Source organism: Lutra lutra, chromosome 9, assembly GCF_902655055.1.
Source record: "Lutra lutra chromosome 9, mLutLut1.2, whole genome shotgun sequence".
NCBI classification, from domain to species: Eukaryota; Metazoa; Chordata; class Mammalia; order Carnivora; family Mustelidae; genus Lutra; species Lutra lutra.
The window spans coordinates 40,784,562-40,805,235 of record NC_062286.1 but is presented as its reverse complement, the minus strand read 5'-3'; the positions used below and the strand labels follow the sequence as shown (position 1 = coordinate 40,805,235).

Sequence of the window (20,674 nt, the reverse complement as noted above, 5' to 3'; positions counted from 1 at the left end):
GGTGCGGTAGGATGGTGGAAAAGAAGGAGCATGTTAAGGGTACACAGTTCCATGAGGCCTGGCCACATAACACAGCTAGAAGAGCACAGGCCTGGGCTTTCCAAAGAGATCCCACTGCCACCCCCCAAAGCAAAATTCTGTCCCTAGAAGCCAGTCACAGTGCCCCTGCTCTGTCATGTGAGCCCAAACCAGCTCAGCTCTCAGGTCCACTCCAGCTCATGACTTCCATGCCTGTGTGACCCCTCTTAGCCTGGGAATCTGACACTGACCTTGACTACGTCTCCTCCTCTCACCCATCGCTCCGTTGCTCCCGTTACATACCACTCTGGCGGTTAGTGACAGATTTCCTTGCTGACACCGGCCTGCCCCAGGCAGGGTCCCATTTGGCCTGATCTGCCTGACAGGTTAAACGTCCACAGCAACCTCACAGCTGTCTACAATGAGATGAGTGTGAAAGCTATTGCCAGCAGTGGGGCACTGTGCATGGTGACTAACCGGGTCCCCATGCCAAGGCAGAGGTAGGAGTTGAAAATCATTCTAGGTTTAAGTCTCGGCGGTAGAATGAGGAGGTCAGTTTGGAGCATTGAGCTTTGTGGCCCACTTTGGTCAGGCAGCAAAGTGGACCCTTCTCTCAGGCAGGTGGGAGCGTGGGACCGGAGTGACCATAGAGGTCAGGCGGAAGTAAGGGCTTGGAGACACCCACATGGATGCAGTTGCTGAATCTGAGTAAAGGTAGAAGACTGAGATCAGACACTGGAGAACATTGCCATAAAGCCAAAATCAATTCCCAGGGCAGGGTGGTTCTGACCAGGCCTCTCAAGCCGACTGTGGTTTCTCTCAGGTCCCAGATGGCTTCCCTCCAGTCCTGTGGGTGTGGGTACTGGGCGGCTAGCTAACAGGAGGGCCATCAGGCTCCGGTCTCACTGTCACAACAGGTCTCAAACTTAGATTCGTGATGTTATTTCCAAATAGGATTATACTTACACCGACAGAGAGGCCCTGACAGAAATGAAAAAACAAACAAAACAGCGTGTGGCTTAATGACTGGCCTTCCTGCCTGTGATGCACAATGGACTCCTTTTTCTTTAAAATTCTGTGAAAAAAGTACAATTATATTTTATTCTATCCTTTACGTTAAAGTAGAAATTACAGGTAGACATTTAAACTAGACCACAGTGTTGTAATCCTAGCCTGGTTTTCTTCATTGTTTCAGAAAGGAGCACCCCAGATCAGAAGGGGGCAGGACTGTCTTTGCTTCTGCTTCTAACCCAAATTGCCAAGAAATTAAGCTCCTGTGGTCTTCAGGGATTTCACGGTCTAGCCCAAGTTACCGGCTACTGAACCCAGTGACCTCGGAAGTCAGTCTGTCCTCGAGTCTGGATTCACCTGGACTCGAAATATTTTAACTCCAGTTTTCACGTCAAGCTTAAATTAACCTTTACCAAAAAAAAAAAAAAAAAAAAGGCTCTGTTACTCAAAAAAGTTCTTTTTTTTTTGCTGTTGTTAAATTTCTGACTCTGTGCTTATGTTCTGTCCTTCAACACTTTCATACTTCTGATACTCAGTAAGGAAAGTATATTTGATCTCATTGTGGACACATTTAGCAGACATGGAACCACCATCGGCCCTGCTGATATGTTTGTTCATTTGAGGCAACTTGATAGGAAGGTGAGGTCTCACAGCATGACCTCCTCGATGTCAGCCCAGGAAAGCCCCACACATGTTTCGGTGCTTTCCTAACCTTCTCGGTATAAAGGGAAACAATTCTATTACCAGGAGCTTGGGACAGCCTGGTTTTGTCAGAGGCTGTGTTGTAGGACAGCCTGCGATGGTACGTCAGATGTTGGGTCTTCTAAAATGCCTCTAGACACTGTCCCCAGAAAATTAAAAAAAAATTTTAGTTGTGGTAAGATACCTGTAACATAGAATTTACCATCTTAGCCATTTTTAAGTATATGGCCAAGTAATGTTTAGTATATCTACATTGTTGTGGAACCAATTTCTAGAATTATTTTCATCTAGCAGAACTGAAATTCTGTATCCAGTAAATAATATCTCCTTGTTCTCCCCTCCCCGCCCATCCCCTGGCAACCACCATTCTATTCTGTCTCTGAACTTGACTAATCTAGGGATCTCATGTAATTGGAATCATACGTTGTCTTTTTGTGACTGATTCATTTCACTTAGCATAATGTCTTCAAGTTTCATCCATGTTGTAGCATGTGTCAAAATAGTTTCTCCTTTTAAAGCTGAACAGTATTTCTTTGCATGCATGTATATACCTTATTATTTTTTTTAATCCCTCTATCTATAGATAGACACTGGGTGGCCTCCACCTTTGGGCTCTTGTAAATAATGCTGCTATGAACATGGTTGTATAAATACCTCTTCAAGACTCTGCTTTTGGGGCGCCTGGGTGGCTAAGTCAGTTAAGCATCTGCCTTCAACTCAGGTCACGATCCCAGGGTGTTGGGATCAAGGCCCGCATCAGGTTCCCTGCTCAGCGGGGAGTCTGCTTCTCTCTCTCCCTCTGCTCCTCCCTCTGCTTGTGATCTCTTTCTCTCTCTCTCAAATAAGTAAATTAAATCTTTAAAAAAAAATAAAATAAATACATCTTTCCTGTTATAAAATTAATTTGGGTTCTTGTAGAAAACTTGGGAAAGTATAAGCCAAATAAAAATCATCCCTCATCCGTAGTGTGCTGATAAAACCACTTGATTTATAGTATTAGGTGACTTCTGTGACATCAATACTCCCACCATGGTCAGTTTCAACTGGCTTCCAGCTACCCATGAGACCTCACTAAATGCAGGGTAGGGAAGAGATGTTCACAGCTGGCTCTCACACCCCTGACCCTAACTCACCAGCTGGTCAGAGCCATAGCTCGTGCAGGTGGCAGTCACACAGTCAGCCATGCAATGTCTCAATGGCCGTGTCCTCCCCCTTCTGTTTCAGCCACTACCATGATGGGATGGGATGGGATGGGATGACCTAGTGGCTTAGTGCTGGCCAATGAGATTGAGGATAAGTCTTTTCAGGGGAATTCGAGAAAAAAAAATGTTCCTCCCTAATAAATTTAAAGAAGCATGTTAATAAGGCCCTTCTCTTCCTCCCTGCTGTTCTTTTGTTTCCTGGCTTTGGATGTGATCTTGTGAATAAGTCCTGCTCCAAGCTGATGCAGCCATCTTGTGACTATGAGGCCAGACAGAGAGTTTTAGAGATGACAATTCAGCATCTGGACTTTGTGCAACTGCTGAACTAAACCCTGGAGATGCCTATTTTCAGATTTTTTAAGTAAATAAAGATTATTTTTTTTATGATTTAAGCCAGGGATCAGCATGTCTTTTCTGTAAAGAACCAGATAGTAAATATTTTCAACTTTGGAGGTTACATAATGTCTGTCACAACTATTTCACTCTACTGTTGTCACGTGGAAACAGCATACACAACACATGAAGGAAAGAGTATGGCTATGTTTCAGTCAAACTATTATGCATACTGAAACTTGAATTTCATATAACTTTAACATGTCACAAGATCTCATTCTTCTTCTTCTTTTTTTTTTAATTTTTTTCTTTTTTTTTTAATTTTTTTTTTTTAATGTGACAGAGAGAGAGATCACAAGTAGGCAGAGAGGCAGGCAGAGAGAGAGGGGAAAGCAGGCTCCCGGCTGAGCAGAGAGCCCGATGTGGGGCTTGATCCCAGGACCCTGAGATCATGACCTGAGCCGAAGGCAGTGGCTCAACCCACTGAGCCACCCAAGCGCACCTTCTTTTTTTTTTTTAAAGGGAGAGAGAGAAGAGTGTGTGCAAGCAGGAGCGGTGTGGGGGAGCGGGGCAGAGGGAGAGGGAAAGAGAGAATCTTAAGCAGGCTCGTGCCCAGCACAGAGACTGTTGTGGGGCTTGATCTCACAACCCTGAACTCATGACCTGAGCTGAATCAAGAGTTGGATGCTTAACCAATTAAGCCACCCGGGAGTCCCCTCATTTTTCTTTCGATTTTTGTTCAATCACATAAAAATGTAAAAACCATTCTTGGTTCATGGGCTCTACAAAAACAGGGGACAGGCCAGATTTGGCTTGCTGGCCCGTTTGCTCATTCCATGGTCAAGCCCCCACTAGGTTAGGTCTTCTGTTACCACAACAGAAAGCAGGGCTAGTCCTAGTTTACAAAGGACTGTCCTCAAACACACATATACTGAATCTCATCCACGTTCACTCCCAGGAGCGTGAGAGGCAGCACATAACCACCTCTTTGTTGAATTTCCTCAACATTAATCAACATTTTCCAGAAAATATACTGAACACATTAAGACCAGGAAAACACAATCTGGGGTATAAATTGAGGCTTGGATATGCAAGAGTGTGCCCGGCAGCTAATTTCCCTGAGTGACTGAGCAGACTTCTGGGAAAGCGCTCAATCCAAAGGCAGGACCAGCTTGGGCCAGGCAAGAGCTGTTGGAGGAGAGTCATGTCCATTGGAGGAGAGAGGCACCATGTGTCAGGTTAGAAATGAAAAAATAGAAAAACACTTTTATTTTTCAAGTTGGTGTGGCCATGGTGGCTTTAAGATTCCTCTGACAAATGTAACACAGTAGGGATGAACAGGTCTTGCCCCATTTTGTAACAGAACCATGTGCCATGTTGGCATCACAAAATGCCAGTATCTCCCAGAAACGAGGGGTGCCCAGAGGATATCTGGTGGGAGACTTGGGGCAGCCCTAATGCCAGAGAAGGACCCATGTATTTCTAAGTCCCTGTGAACCACCCTGAAAGACTTCCAGAAATTCTTTTTTTTTTTTTTTTAAGATTTTACTTATTTATTTGTCAGAGAGAGAGCGCGAGAGCACATGCACACAAGCAGGGAGAGTGGCAGGCAGAGCCAGAGGGAGAAGCAAGCTCCTCACTGAGCAAGGAGTAGACTACTTAACTGACTGAGCCACCCAGGCATCCCTCCCAGAAATTCTTGATGAGCACTTGGCAGGACAACCTTCTTCCTCAAGGCAGTGCTTCTCCCATGGCTTTCCCATTCAGTGCCCTCTTGGAGACTTCCCCATTGTCCCTCTGCCTGCTCCAGCTGCTGTGTGTAGACTGTCTTCTCCCTTATCTAGCCAAGACTCAGAAGTTTCCTGTGGATAATAGCTCCTACCTACCCCAGCAGCTGTGATGGCTCCTTCTTCCTCCTGTCCCCTCCATTTCGTTTCTGCCCTCATTATGATGACCAACAGCTTGGGGAGAATAAGAAGAGCTTCAGATTTCAATCTCCTATTTCCTAGCTGTAGTAGATCCCGAGGAGCTACCCCTCTAGGGTCACTTTCCTAGGGACTGCCTTTCCCCAACTCCATAACCATGGGAGCTGCCTTGTTAGCAAAATATGACACTTACCCCCACCACATTATTGGTCCCTCCCACACCAGCCACAGCCTCTATCCTCCTTGCCAAAGTTAATGGGCTTAGAAGGGACAGGTGATTCAAACTGGACAAATGCTCACTTCCTAGGGACTGGGAGAGGCAAGTGTATTTCCCTGCATACAATTTTAAACAACGAAAGTCAGCAGAAATCAGTATTTCCCTCCTTAAATCCATTAAAACAATAGTGGAGGAATTTGTGAAAAGGAATAATTGAACAAGAACAAAGAGAATGTGGGAGGAGACAGAGCAACAAAATGCTATAAGCTGGGAAGTTAGATGGCTGCATGAAAACTGAGTTAGAAAACCTGAGAAAGTGGAATCCTAAACCAAAAAACCAAAAAACAGTACACTCTCCCTAATACACGGAACCCCCAGGAGATAGGCGGCAGCAGGTACCACTCATTTGGAGTAAGGGTAGAGCTGAGCATAAAAACAGGAAGACTGATTAAGTATTGATTTAAGAAGCAATTAGACACCTAACCTCTCCTCCAGTGCCCTTGGTGAGTGGCCGTTCCCCCTCTACCCCAGTAGGAGACACTAGACTCTTCTACTAGGAAAGGATAAAAACAGGTTTTCTGTAGTGGAAGACATCAGTCACAGTTGAGGGCATAGGTGGCATACTGGAAACAGGGGGCTTAAGCAGAGACATCCTACATACTAAACAAGGAGACCACCACCCTCTTTCCCCATTCCACAATTAGAACACTGACAGACTTATTCCCTCTGAGCATGAGACTGGCAGAAACTTTTCTGGGAAGTCTGAATAAACCCAAGGAAAAAAACCTAGAGATCCTGACATCAGAGGTTTCCCAATGAACTGGCCCAGACTGATTACTCTGCACTTAAGTCCCCACGTGGCAAGCCCCACATGTGTATATGGGGTTTCTAAGGAACTTTTCTGTACCCCACTCTTAAATATGTGTGCATCTAAGACACCCCCAGGGTGATGGTCTAGTGAGACCCCATGACCACCCTACACAGCAGTCCTAAAGAGTGGTCCACAGAAGACAAGATCAGGTCAAAGGCACTGGAGAGATTTCTTCAAGATGATGAAACTGATGGAACATTCCTTGCTTGAACATGAGAGATTTATACCACTCTGGGGGGAGGGAGGAGACTGAGATTGGATTAACAAGAAGTATGTAGAAAACCAGGCAAATGAAAAAACAAGACATTACTCTAGGGAAGATAGAATTGTGAAGGAAAGGGAACATAATTTGCTGGGATGATGTAGGGCTTGGTATGGGTGTGTGAGGGGATGACAGGGTGTGGTCTGCGGGAAGTCAGTCTTCACTGTCCGTCATAAGATGTCTATACCGAGGATCTGAAATTCTTCCATGGATGCCATGCTCTCTCTTTTGCTTAAACTTGTCAGAGTTGTTTTTTATTGCTTGAGTCTGAAAGAATCGCAGCTAAAACAGTAGCCACAGGATCTTTGCTTGTCACTTCTATCCGTAGGCCGTCCATAGAGCAAGGTCCTATTCTTCAATCCTGTGCACCTTTCAGCAGTCAACCTCTTCATCTCCTCTCCTCCTACTCAGCCTTTCTGCCAGCTATCTGCCACATCCACTTGCCAAAACGAAACTTCCTTTGGGGGTGTATGCCCTGGCCCACATTGTGTTACAGAGAAAGATGTTGACAAACCCTGCCTGGAAGTCAACCTGCTGAGGCAATCCGTGGGGGAAGTGCCAGGAGGACAACAGAGCTGACTTTCCAGTATGTGGGTGTGATTCCGCTGCTCCCCAATCCTGGACTTTCAGCTTTGATCATCGACACATTATTTTTTTTTATATTTTATTTATTTATTTGACAGAGAGAAACCAAGAGAACATAAGCAGGGGGAGGGGCAGAGGGAGAAGCAGGCTCCCCTCTGAGCAGGGACCCCCCCCCCACAATGTGGGGCTCAACCCCAGGACTCTACGATCATGACCTGCGCTAAAGACAGATGCTTAACTGACTGAGCTACCCAGGCACTCCGACTGTCTATATTTTAAATTGAAAGTTGACTTATTTACAATTTTTACCCCATCTGTATTTTAGACGAATTTGAATCAACTTTACAAAATTAATAAAATATAGGCAAAGACAATTAAAAAATAAAGACAGACACAAGGAGAGTGTGATGATACATTGATAGAATGAAGTGCTAAGTCTTATTCCAAGTTCATTGGTAGGTAAGACAAAATAAAAGTTACATAATTGGGGAGTTATTCCACATTCAAAAAACATTTATTGGCTACTGAATCAGTCGGGCTTATGTATGGCTACGTATCAGAGGGAAAAAGCAAATAACGGCATGTTTTTTTTTTAAGAAGGTAAAAGAAGCCTGGAAGTAGGGAAACTGGGGTTAGTAGGGAGCCTTTCTGGTCATCAGGAAACCAAGATCCCTTACCATTCAGTAGTGCTCTTCAAGTCACAGCTGTCACCACTGCGTTTGAGGAAGAAGGAAAGATGAGCAGTGAGAAAGGTATTTCCTTTCTGTTTATTTATTTATTTTTAAAGATTTTACTGATTTGTGAGAAAGAGAGGGAGAGAGAGAGAGCACAAGCCGGGTGGGGGGGTGGGGGAGAAGCCGGCTCTCCGCTGAGCAGGGAGCCCAATGCAGGACTTAATCTGAGGACCCTGGAATCATAACCTGAGCCGAAGGCAGACATTTAACCGACTGAGCCATCCAGGCATCCCTATTTCCCTTCTATTTTAAGGACACTTCCAGAAAGTCCCACCTAATATTTCCACTAACATTTTAATGTACTGAACTTAATCACGTGGGCACACCTGGCCACAAAGGAATCTAGGCAACATCTTTCAGCCGGTGGATTGCTGCCCCAAATGCGCTCACTACGGAATGCTGACATAGGCAAAAGCAGCTTCTGCTACAAATACTGACTGTGGCAGGGGATTCTGGGCTCAAGAAATACAAAGATGAGGACAACACAGTCCTCACCCTTTAGGAATTCACACGTTTTAGGAAAACACTAATAATCAACGGAATATGCTACCATTAAAAAAATTTTTTTTTGTAAAGATGTGAACAAAGAATTCTGGGAGAGTGAGGTAGTGATGAGCTGTCTAGAGAGACAGGGAAAGATTCATAGAGGAGGTGACCGCAGAGGTGGGCCTTCAACAGAAATTTAGACAGGAGAAAGCGTTCTAGGTGCAGGAAAGAGCATGCACAAAGGAAGGCATTAGAACAGGTGGCTTCTTGGCCCAGGGCAGGGGAGGGGATTTTGATTCATTCTGTATTCTTTAAAATAGGGTCATCAGAGTCCTGGGGGAAGAGAAGGCCAAAATAAGGTGAAAGGGGCCAAAACCTCCACTGAAAGGATTCTAGAGGGAATGGGAAGCCCTGAAGGTTTATGAGCGGGGGTATGGTGGGGCCAGATCTTTAGGTTCAAAAGAGAACCAGGGAATGTGAGAATTAATAAGCTAAAACAGGAGGACATGGGAAGCAAGGCGATCAGCTAAGGGGCAAGCTAATTGTTTAAGTGATATGCCCTAAGGACCTGAATAAGGCCTGGTAGCCCAGAGGTTCGGAGAGGGAAGGGTGAGAAGCAAAAGTTAGCTTATCGCAGGTTGTAGGGAGAGTGAGGAAGAGGCAGAGACCATCAGAAGACTCTGCGGCGTCTAGTTGATCCGTGAGCGGCTTCCGATTCCCAGCCTCTCCTACGCCTGCATTAAACAAGGTGCCTGGCGCTGCTCTCCTCACCGGATCAGTGCAGACCAGCCAGCTGTGCTTCCGGTCCTCAGGGAACTCCTGTCTGGGAGGGCGGGGTACCGATGAACTGAGCAATTCAAACACACTGTGGTGCCAAGCACAAGCATGTCTGTGTGGAGCTGGCTTCTGAAGAGCAGTGTGGGGGAAATGGGAGATGAAGGACAAGGCAGGCGTGGGAATTACGGCTAGATCTGTCCACTGGGGTGTAACCACATGGACGCTTTAAATGGCCCAAAGCCCCACCCCCACCGGCCAGTCTTTAAGGCATGCGTTAGAATCTAAGTCTTCAGTTAGTGAGTGCACTTCTCCAGGCACCTGAGAAGAAAGCTCAGAGTTCATCTCTCCTAGAATAACACCCCGTGGGAAGGCCTGAACTTTCTTTTCTGAAGTGCAGGTGGGGGTGCGTAACTATCTAGGAGCTTCTGGAGGGCAGCCGGGCAATATACATTCCTGTGAAATATACATTCCTGTGAAATACACATTCCCCTGACCCAGAGATTCTGCTAGGAATCTATCTCAGAGAAATAATTAAGGATGTAAGCAAACTTTATATTAGCAAAAAAATGGAAATGACCTTACTGTCTAACGACTGAGAATTTGCCAAGTAGAATCATCTGATAGAATCCTATTTGGCTATTAACACCCACTGTGGTTTGTTTTTTTGGTTTTTTTGTTTTTTGAAATTTTATCTTTAAGTAATCTCTATACCCAAGGTGGGGATTGAACGCAAAACCCTGAGATCAAGAGTTGAGTTGCATGCTCTACTGACTGAGCCACCCAGGTGCCCCTTATTTCACTTTTCAAATTAACTCCACTCAGGTAATGCATCTACTGTAATATATTTAATTATAATCTGCAATGTGTATTATATTTTCAGTGTCTGAATTATTAGTGTGTTTTTACTATAGTCATTATATTTCTAATATGACTGGAGTATATTATTTTAGTATATGGGTTAAATCATTATACTTAAATCATTATACTTTTTTTTTTTAAGATTTTATCTATGTATGGGGGGGGGTGGAGAGCACAACCAGGGGCAGGGATAGAGGGAGAGGGAGAAGCAGACTCCCTTGCTGAACAAGGAACCCGACTTGATCCCAGGACCCTGAGATCAGGACCCAAACCCATAGCAGATGCTCAACTGACTGAGCTATTCACGTGCCCCAAATCATTATACTTTTAAGGTGAAAAACAGATTAATGAAGTACATTACAAATACATTTGTGAAATTGTGATGCCTTGGACTAGCAATAGATGAATACCCAGGAAATCTAACAATCCAGAATTTCTAATTATTTGGCATGTTCCAAGTCAGATCTGTGCTTGGTTATTGAACTTTTACTGTATTATCAAAATTTGAAGCGTGCCAAAAATTGTCAAGAAGCAAAGTAAAAAGCAAAAATAAATTTAGTCCCAGTTCATCACTCAAAGACAATTAATTGTTGACATGGAACATGACCATTGTACCAGATGTTTCTATCTGCAAATACACAGATAGGAATGAGAATAAAAGAAAGTGTATGTTTGCATCTGTGTAGGGGAAAAAAAAAAAGAAACAGTTTTACAGAGAATGGAAATACCCACAATAGCATTATCCCCCCCGCCAATGGGATCATATTTTTCTTTCCAACAAAGGCATGACATTTATCAGGAGAAAAAACTTGAAGGAATTCATGAACTTCAGAAAATATTTCTTGACATCAAGAAATACAGGTTCCTAAAAATTGCCTGTTAAATTAAGAAAAATGATGACATTAAGAGTTTTGAGTCATTTTTAAAAGCATGTTTCACCTTTAGGCAATGTCAGTTGACTTCCAGCCAACAAACGTGAGGACATTAACACACTTGTACTTTTCCCCATTTCCTCTTCCCTTGCCTCCCCCTGATTTTTTTGGTTGTATCATTTTCACATAGGAAAGGTTAATAATATTTAAATTCCATTCTTTTTTTTTTTTTTTTAACTTGACAGACAGAGATCACAAGTAGGCAGAGAGGCAGGCAGAGAGAGCGAGAGAGAGCGAGAGAGAGGAGGAAGCAGGCTCCCCGCTGAGCAGAGAGCCCGATGCGGGGCTCGATCCCAGGACCCTGGGATCATGACCTGAGCCGAAGGCAGAGGCTTTAACCCACTGAGCCACCCAGGCGCCCCTAAATTCCATTCTTTTACCACAATTGCCACAGTTGTCTGGTTGGCTCTGTGTCTAAATGGAATTGATGCTCATTAGTGTTCTTTTTCCATGACTTCTCCATTCCTACATTTGGAGTCATCCCTTCATTGGTGGGGTTTTGTTGTCAAGTAGTCTGTTTTCCTACAGGTCTCATAGATTCTTGCATGCTTCAAATGGTCTGCATCCTTATACTTAAAGGGCACACTGATTAAAAATTTTTGGGTTATCTCTTTTCCCCAGATCTTTCCAGATATTGCTCCTTTGTCTTCTGGCATTGAGTGTTGCTTTGGGGGAAGCCAAAGGCTAACTAACTTTTATTCCTTGTGTATGACTTGCTTCTTCTCCCTGGATATATTTAAGATTCTTTCCTTCACTCTAAAATTCAGCAACTTTACCAATATATATTGTAATCAGTGTATCGCTTAGGGTAGAAATTCAGACACAAACGCAAAATAACAGTGGCTTTAAAAGAGAGAAATGTGTTTCTCACTTAATGATATAAACTGATACAGTAGCAATTCTCTAATGAAATGGTCAGGGGTTCAGGCTCTTTCGATTTTGTTGCTTTACCATCCCTAGGGTATTGTCCTTGCCCAAGGACCAAGATACATACTCTAGCCAATAGGAAGGAGGAAAGAGAAAGAGATCAGATTCCTTCCCTTTAAGGATGTATCCAGAAGTTGCATACAGTAATCTTTTGCTCACATCCCATTGGAAGGAACTTGGTCATATGACCCTACGTAACTGCAGGAATACTGGAAATACAGTCTTCATTCTGGGTGACTATATATGCAGCTAAAAACATTCCACTGTAATGGAAAAAGGGAGAATGAACACTGGAGAAAAACTAGAAAAATTTGCTATGATCAATCTGTTTCAGTTCTTTCCTGGGGTATGGCCTGTCTTTTCAATATGTAGCTTCAAATCTTTATTTCAGGAAAGCTTCTAGAACATCTGTGACTATTTTTTTCCTGTTCCATTTTCTGCTTTAGGAACGCCAACTATCCAGCTTTTGTACTCTGTATATCTTTCTTATTTTAACCTTTGTATCTGTGTTTGTACCCTTTGTACATGTCTTCCATATTAATCATCCTTCCTCTAAATATTTTTACAATGCTTTCTTTCCATTTCACTTTCATTTGTGTTATCAACTGTATTCATTCAGAAAACTTTTTCAGTTGTATTTATTCCAGTTCTTATTGTTTCTGCTGGTGTATGTATCTCTGTGATATTACTATCTTTTTCTTCCTTTCTTTCTGAAGTAGGCCAGCCTACTTTTCATCCTCTTCTGTGGCCTTGGAATCTCTTCTTTGCACTCTTGTTATCTTTTCTTTGAGCTCTCTTGTCAAAGAGAGACTGTTTCATCTCACATTCTTTAAAATCATGGAGAATTATTTGTTGGACTCTGTTTCCTGAAGTAATCCCTTTTCTGATGTATGTTTTCATCTGCTTTTTGCTTATGGCTCTCTTTTCTTTATTTCGGGAGATGAAGGCCATTTATGCTCTAGGAGCAGAGTGAGAGAAAGGGGCTGGAGTTTCGACCATTCAGGAGACAGGCTTCCTCTGTTCTTTTCTTTCTTCTTCTTCTTCTTCTTTTTTTTTTTTTTTTTTTTTTTTTTTGCCCCATGGCTAACATTTTGGTATGTATACTTCCAGAGAGATGTGTACATAATTTTCCCTTACAAAATAAGATGACAATCTATGTTATCTTTTGCAATTGGTTTTCTTCATGTCATATGTGTTTTTATGTCAGGAGATATATTTCTCCCACATTATTTAAGCAGTTGCATCACATTCCTTTGGCATGATATAGCATATTTTTTTAAATCCAGTCTCTTGGCAGGCGTTTCCATTGTTTCCAGTAATTTACTATTGTAACCAAACTGATGCATGATTTAAAATCTCTTATTTTGACTCTGGATTTAAAGCTAAATCATGGAGGATTTCACAGGTTTTCACTTTACCCTTCCTTTTTTCCTTTTTTTTTTTTTTTTAAGATTTTATTTATTTGAGAGAGAGAGAGACAGAGTGAGAGAGCATGAGAGGAGAGGTCAGAGGGAGAAGCGGACTGCCCATGGAGCTGAGAGCCCGATGTGGGACTCGATCCCGGGACTCCAGGATCATGACCTGAGCCGAAGGCAGTTGCTTAACCAACTGAGCCACCCAGGCGCCCCTTTTTTCCTTTTTTAATGGAGATACAATTCAACTACCATTAAAGCCACCTTTTCAAAGTGTACAGCTCACTGGTCTTTAGTATATTCAGAGTTGTATAACCATCACTACTATCTGTTTCCACATTTTCGTCACCTCAAAAAGAAACACCCTATCCATTAGCAGTCACCCTCATTCCTCTCTCCTAGCTCCTGGCATCCTCTAATGTACTTTCTGTCTCCGGATTTGCCTACTGAGGACACTTCATATAAACTTAATTATAAAATAAGTTCTTCTTTCCAATCACACCCTTTGTGATTGGCTACTTTCACTTAGCATAATGCTTTTAAGGTTGGCTCATGTTGTAGCATGTATCAGTACTTTAGTCCTTTTTGTGGGCAAATAATATTTCATTATATGAATACACCACATTTTATCAGTTGATGGACATTTGGGTTGTTTACACCTTTTGATTATGATGAGAAAGCTATGAACATTTGTGTATAAGTTTTTGTGGACCTATATTTTTAATTCTTTTTAAAAAGATTTTATTTATTTATTCGACAGAGATCACAAGCAGGCAGAGAGACAGGCAGAGAGAGAGAGGGGGAAGCAGAATCCCCGCTGAGCAGAGAGCCCAATGTGGGGCTCAATCCCAGGACCCTGAGATCATGGCCTGAGCCGAAGGCAGAGGCTTAACCCACTGAGCCACCCAGGTGCCCCCTATATTTTTAATTCCTGTAGGTGTATACCCACTAGTGGAATTGCTGGGTCATATGAGAGGGTAGACTTACTCTTGATCCCCATGTTTCTAATTCCACAAGACATCACCAGTCCCTTTACAATGTGTGTCCCCAAGTAAAGAGCCTTTCAGATTTAGTTCCTACAGACACTGAATGTACAGTTTTCTGCTTGCATTGGTGGTCACCTTGCTTTAAGGGGTGGAAGAAAAGGCCTGTTTTCTCCCAATACGTCATCCCCACTTTACACAGTATCTCATGCCTTCACGGGATCTGCAGACACTTTAAGCCGTATCTTCCTCTACTTTGCTAATTTAGTTGCCTCTCACTTCTTCAGGGGCGAGGCCCTTTTATATTTCTTCATTGTCATTTTGTTAGGGTTTCGGGGAGGAAAGGCTATGCCTACCAGCTTGTTTAACTGGAAGTTGTATTAATTATACATAAGTTTTTCTGATTATTGCTTATCTCTGAAAGATACCAGCTTTTTTTTTTTTTTTTTAGATTTTATTTATTTGTTTGACAGAGAGAGAGATCACAAGTAGGCAGAAGCAGGCAGAGAGAGAAGTTAAAGTAGGCTCCCTGCTGAGCAAAGAGCCTGATGCGGGGCTCGATCCCAGGGCTGTGAGATCACGACCTGAGCTGAAGGCAGAGGCTTAACCCACTGAGCCACCCAGGTGCCCCAAGAGACCAGCTTTGTTAAAAATCAGTTTCGAGAAAGATGAGGCCAGTGATCTGGACAGACCACAGTTTGAAATTGTTGATTTTCCTTGATCGTTGTCACCAAATCTGTTTTTGCCTTTGTCTGGGGCCATATTCTTCCAGTTTTCAGGATGTAGGAAGTCAGTGTGGTAACACTCCCTAAGACAGGTTCTGTCTTAATCTGTTTGGGCTGCTTTCAGAAAACACCACCTACTGGGTGCTTAAAAAGCAACATTGATTTCCACACAGTTCTGGAGGCTGGGAAGTCCAAGATCAAGATGCCAGCAGATATGGTGTCTGGGAAGACCCCACATGGTTCGTAGATGAACATCTTTGTGCTGTATCCATATGTGGTATAAAAGGTGAGAGAGTTCTCTGGGATCTCTTTTAAAAGGGCACTAATCCTGTTTAGGAGGGCTTCATCATCACCATCTGATTACCTCCCAAAGGCTCCACCCCCAAATATCCTCAATTTGGGGATTAGGTTTCAACATAGGAATTTTGAGGGAACACAAACCTTCAGTGTATACCAGGCTTTCTGATAATTACTGTGCCCTCTTTCCCCTCCTTTGTCTCTCCTCACTCCCAGCAGATTCCCTTAGGTACGGAGCTGGGACATAGACACTGAATATATTACTTACACCTGACTTCTCCATGATTTGAACCTTCCTACTGCCTACATCCTGCCACACCTTGATGGAGTTACTTCTCTGGAGTCATTCCAGATGCTCGAGTTATGGTTCCAAACAGTGAATTGTAAGATGGGCTTTCTTGGGGCCCCTGAGTGGCACAATCAGTTAAGCATCTGACTCTTGGTTTCAGCTCAGGTTGTGATCTCAGTATTGTGAATCGAGCCCCAAGTCAGGCTCTGCAATCAGAATGGAGTCTGCTTGAGATTCTCTCTCTTCCTCTGACCCTGCTCATGCTCTCTCTCTCTCTTAAATAAATAAGTCTTTATTTTTTCTAAAGATTTTATTTATTTGTATGAGACAGAGAGCTAGCACAAGCAGGGGGAGTGGCAGGCAGAGGGAGAAGCAGGCTTCCCACTGAGCAAGGAGCCCTACTTGGGGCTCAATCCCCGGACCCGGGGATCATGATCTGAATTGAAGGCTGATGCTTAACTGACTGAGCCACCAGGTGTCCTGATAAGGAAGTTTTTAAAAACAAAAAAAGAAAAAGAATGGCTTTCCAGAATAGTGCCCTTACATTTACTTGGCAGTCTACAGCTTCTTTGTGTCATTGAAGTTAGAGACGGGTACAAGAATGTTCAACACTGTGATAACAAAAAGCTGGAAAGGAATGAGCTATCATGAGCTATTAGGAGGGTGGGTAAATACAGTGTCACATATTTATACAATGGAATGCAATTCATCAATACGAGTGAATGAACTGGGGCACCTGGCTGGTTCAGTTGGAAGAGCCTGTGACTCTTGATCTTGGGGTCATAAGTTCAAGGACCATGTTGGGTGTAGAGATTTCTCAAATAGATAAATGAACTTAAAAAACAAAAAAGAGTGAACTATAGATGGGTCTTAAAAACATACAGTTGAGTGAAAAGAAAAGTAAGTCATAGAAGAATATACTCTGTGATTTCCATAAATGCAAAAACTCCCTCAATTGAAAATATATTGTGTAGGGAAATATACATGAGGAACAAATCTCTAAAGAAAGAGAAGGGAATGATTAAGTCACAATTCAGGATAGGAGTTACTGCTTGGAGAGAGAGGAAGGGGTGAGACAGGGCGAGTCCACACAGGACCGTCTAAGGAACTACTTACATCAGGTTTTCTAAAAGCAGGTTGGTAGGTACATGCGTTCATTTTACTGTGATTAGTTAAACTGTTCATATACATTAAGTAATCCTTTTATTAGCATGAAATTTCGTAATAAAAAAATGGAATGATTGTTCCTTTTTTCTTATCTTCTAAAAGATGGAGTTGTTTCCCTTTTTCGTTTTTTGGAGGGTTTTAGGGTGGGAAGAGGAGTAAAAAACGCCTCTCTCCATCTTTATCAATGACTCTTTCCCCAGAGATTTGAATAATCCTCATGCCTAGCTTTGTAGAGATATGGGCCATTATAGAGTTTGGGTTTCTATGTAACACTGAAGAAAGAGAGTCCATGGAAAATGGACATCAAGAAGTTTTGTGACTTCCAAGATTGTTTCTTTCTGAAACCCTTGAGATGAAAATGGCTTTAATTCAGAAAATGGCTCGTGCACTCATATGGAGGGACAGTAAGGCAGGATTGCTATAACAGTGTGAGAAGAAGCAGCTAGGGGGACTTTACTTCTGAGTCCCAGAAAAAGAAGGGGGGGGGGACAGATGGTCTAAATTAGCAGTCATTGGCCCAAGGTGAGACCCGCTTGAGCAGAAACCCGAGTGGACCCACATGCCCACCTCAGAGGGCATGACACTTGCAGGAAGGGTGGATATTTTTCCCCACTCAGGAGCTCTAGATCTGTTCATGCCAGAACAAATCTTGAGTTGAGCAGTGAGTGCTCAAAGCCATGGCCCAAAAGAGCCTTCATGTTAGAACTTGGTGGATAGACAGGGGTAGGGGTGGCATGCATGCCAAGGGAGGTCAGCGGAATCAGGCAGTGCCCAGGAGGGAATTTGGACTTTATCCTGTGCAATGAAGGGCTGTTAAAGGGTGTAAGCCAGGAAGAGACAGGATAAGATTTGAGAGAAAGCATGTAATTACAAAAATGCTGGTAAGAATTCAACAATTTATTTAAAGGAATCTATATTGCATTAATCACATCAGCATCCACATCGATTATAATCATGTCCATATGTGGGTAAAATATGCTTCCACTCTGTGGGAGAGGGAAGTCCTGACGCACATCAAGACTCAGAAACCCTCAGGAAACCCTCTTGGGTCCCCTCCCTCTTCAGAAGCTTCGTATTTCGCTTTGCAAAAAATAAAAATAAAATAAAAATAAAATGATTCAGAGACCCTCTGCCAAGCTCTGTACCCACACCTTCCACTCCCCTGAGGCTTGGGGCTCACTCCAGTTAATGTTAACACTAAACTGTTCTTGCCAGCAGTTAGCAACAATTTCAGCGTCTCTCCTTAGGTTTGTTTGTTTGTTTGTTTGTTTTTAAGATTTTATTTATTTATTAGACAGAGAGAGAGAAAGAGAGAGCACAAACAGGGGGAGCAGCAGGCAGAGTGAGAAGGAGAGCAGGGAGCTGAGCAGGGAGCCTGGGATCGTGACCTAAGCCGAAGGCAGACACTCAACTGATTGAGCCACCCAGGTACCCCATCTTCTCTCCTTAGGTTAATTAAACCCATGTCCCCAACATAGGAGGAATGCTTGCCTTCTCATCTGCTGTAAAGGACACACATCTAAGGCGCATGCTTGCCGTTACTTCTAACCACTTAAGTACAGGCAAAAAGCAAGGGAGGTACGGAGGCACAGCCTGGAGCTATTCCAATTAGGACTGTTAGCAAAACTAATAAGTAGTATTAGGACATCAGTTTTGAATTTGCTTGCCTCTCTTATCCTCACAGCATTGGCAGAAGTGGATGCCATTATTGCAATTGGAATTAATGACTTCATTATGTAATCTTTGTTTAGTATCCAGGTCCTGTGATAAGTTCCATGGGAGCAGGGGTCACGTCTGTCATGTCTGCCCCTGTAAACACGAAGAGTGCCTGGCAGGCGTCGAACATTCAAAATGGATTTATTGTATGCATTTCGGATCCTCTTTTACAAGTGAGGACACCAAGGCTGAGAATTGTTAAATAGCTTACCAACTATTAGGTCACCAGCTAATCCAAACTCACATCTGTTGGACTCCGTCTTCTTAGTAGCTCCCAAATAGTCTAAGGATTTATAAGGCTCACCTAGCTTGGTCAAGTTTCTAGCTATTAAATAGAAACTTATTGAAAGATTAATTAACACCTTTTGAAAGGTCTTAGCCATTTTCAGGACATAAAGTGGAATGCAGAGGTGGGCAGCAGTAGGATGGTTATGTTTAAACTTGCAATGTCTCATGAAGATACGACATTGAGAAATTCATACCTGACATTTGAGAACAAAAAGATGGCTTAGAACTTGGGGGGAGTATTGTTAGGAATTTGCTCAGCTAAATCTTCCTAAGCTCGTTATCAATAAAGAGGGTGTTTTCATTGAAATAGAGATCATTATGGTTTTATATCTCTTTTTCCTCAACTGCAACCTATATTGGAGGAGAGCTCCCCTTGTCATGGACCACTTGGCATTTGTCATTCTTACCTTGCCTGCCCAAAATCGTTGTCCAAGGAGGCCTGGGTCCTGATTCCAGCCCCTTCCTCACACCTGGCCTCGCAAGGGCACACACTCCCTATTAAATATTCAATACTCTGAGGCCTGTGAAAGAAGCAAAGGAAAATAAGATTCCCATTTCCCATAGGAAGGATATTGAAGCAATTGTGCAAGTTACCTATGGCGAGAGAGGGAAGTTAAGTCTCTGGGAACTAGCTCCTTTGGGAGTAAATAACAAGTCCCAGCCTATTCTCATCTCATCCCACTTCTAGGCAGGAGTCTAACCAAGCTGCCAGGCAGGCCCTCAGCCAGACAATGTAAGAACAAGTGATGTGTGAACGTGCAGGTATTACCCCGATCAAGAGACAGGCCCAGATCTTTGTTTAAGTCTTTTCTCTGGGTTCCATCCCCCAGAATGTGACTGGAAGAGAAATTGCAAACACCAACCTAAGACTTCACGCGTTCTTTCTTTGCTGCAGCAAGGGTAGAGGTCAGGGTGCAAAGGTCTCAGAAACTTGAATTCCACGGATTTTAGAAACTAACATTGGCATAGATTTTGATGGTCTCTGAGTCATCTCTGATGTGCAAAGTGTGTTCACATACACCTTCCTGCTGAAGTCGATAGACCAATGTTATTATTCCCAAATTGGAGACAAACAAAGGGATTATGGTACTCCTCTAAACCCATGCCACAGCCCCCAAAACCCACCTCCTGTGGACCATTGCTCAGTCCTGGTGTTTGATTTTTCTACCCCTTCAAGCCAACCATTTCCCACTTTCACATTTGGTGTATCACCACTTAGAGAATCGAATGAGCACTTTGGATTCCCACCCCAGGAAAAAAGCCCATTTATTCACTGACATACACACAGGCATGTGCACATACACAGAGCTGTGCACATGGAGTTTTATATTGGAGTGTGCTAAAATTATTGAGGATTCCAAAGAGTTTTCTTTGTATGGGTTGTATCTATCAGTAGTTACTGCGTTCAATGTTTAAGTGGGAAATTGTAAAAATACTTATTACTTTATTAAAAAGAAACACCCCCCAAAATAAGATAAAATAAAATAAAATAAAAATAAAACAAAATAAAATCCATTGCATGTTAACATCAGAGTGGTGATGCCAGCATGCATCATGTAGCCTTTGGAAAATTCCACTGCACACTCAGCATGAGAGTAGAAAAGGCAAATAATATCTTAGCATTACCGTGAAAATGGTTTTAAATTCACAGACCCCCAGAAGGGTCTTGAAGACACATGGGTGTCCTGGAACCACACTTTGGAAACTGCCTACTAGATCATTCTCTTCAAAGTCCCAGTTATTCAATTCCTCCACATCAAATTTCAGTTCCTTGTCCTTGCAGCTGCTTCCTCTTCACATCTCCACTCAGTCCCTAGCACTCACCTGCTTGAGCCTTCCAGCCCTGCATTTGTCTCTAATACCCTTCAGGGCTTTGTTCTCTCCCCTCTAAAGTTCCCTTGCCTAGAGGGTCCTTGTCCTTCTTTTTCCTCGGCACCATGGCTCAGTGGTCATTCCC

General features: G+C 43.1%; 1 long non-coding RNA gene across 2 annotated transcripts; it reads right to left on the bottom strand.

The window, feature by feature from the left end:
- Window positions 1–6,727: 6,727 nt before the first annotated feature.
- On the bottom strand, window positions 6,728–19,239 carry LOC125108470 (uncharacterized). Of its 2 annotated transcripts, XR_007129920.1 has the most exons (4): window positions 19,125–19,239; window positions 16,091–16,173; window positions 7,804–7,839; window positions 6,728–6,808 (listed from the first exon to the last, which is right to left on the bottom strand). It is a non-coding gene; the product is annotated as an uncharacterized LOC125108470 (long non-coding RNA). The 2 variants fall into 2 exon arrangements; XR_007129919.1 differs by lacking the exon at window positions 7,804–7,839.
- Between the last annotated feature and the right edge of the window lie 1,435 nt (window positions 19,240–20,674).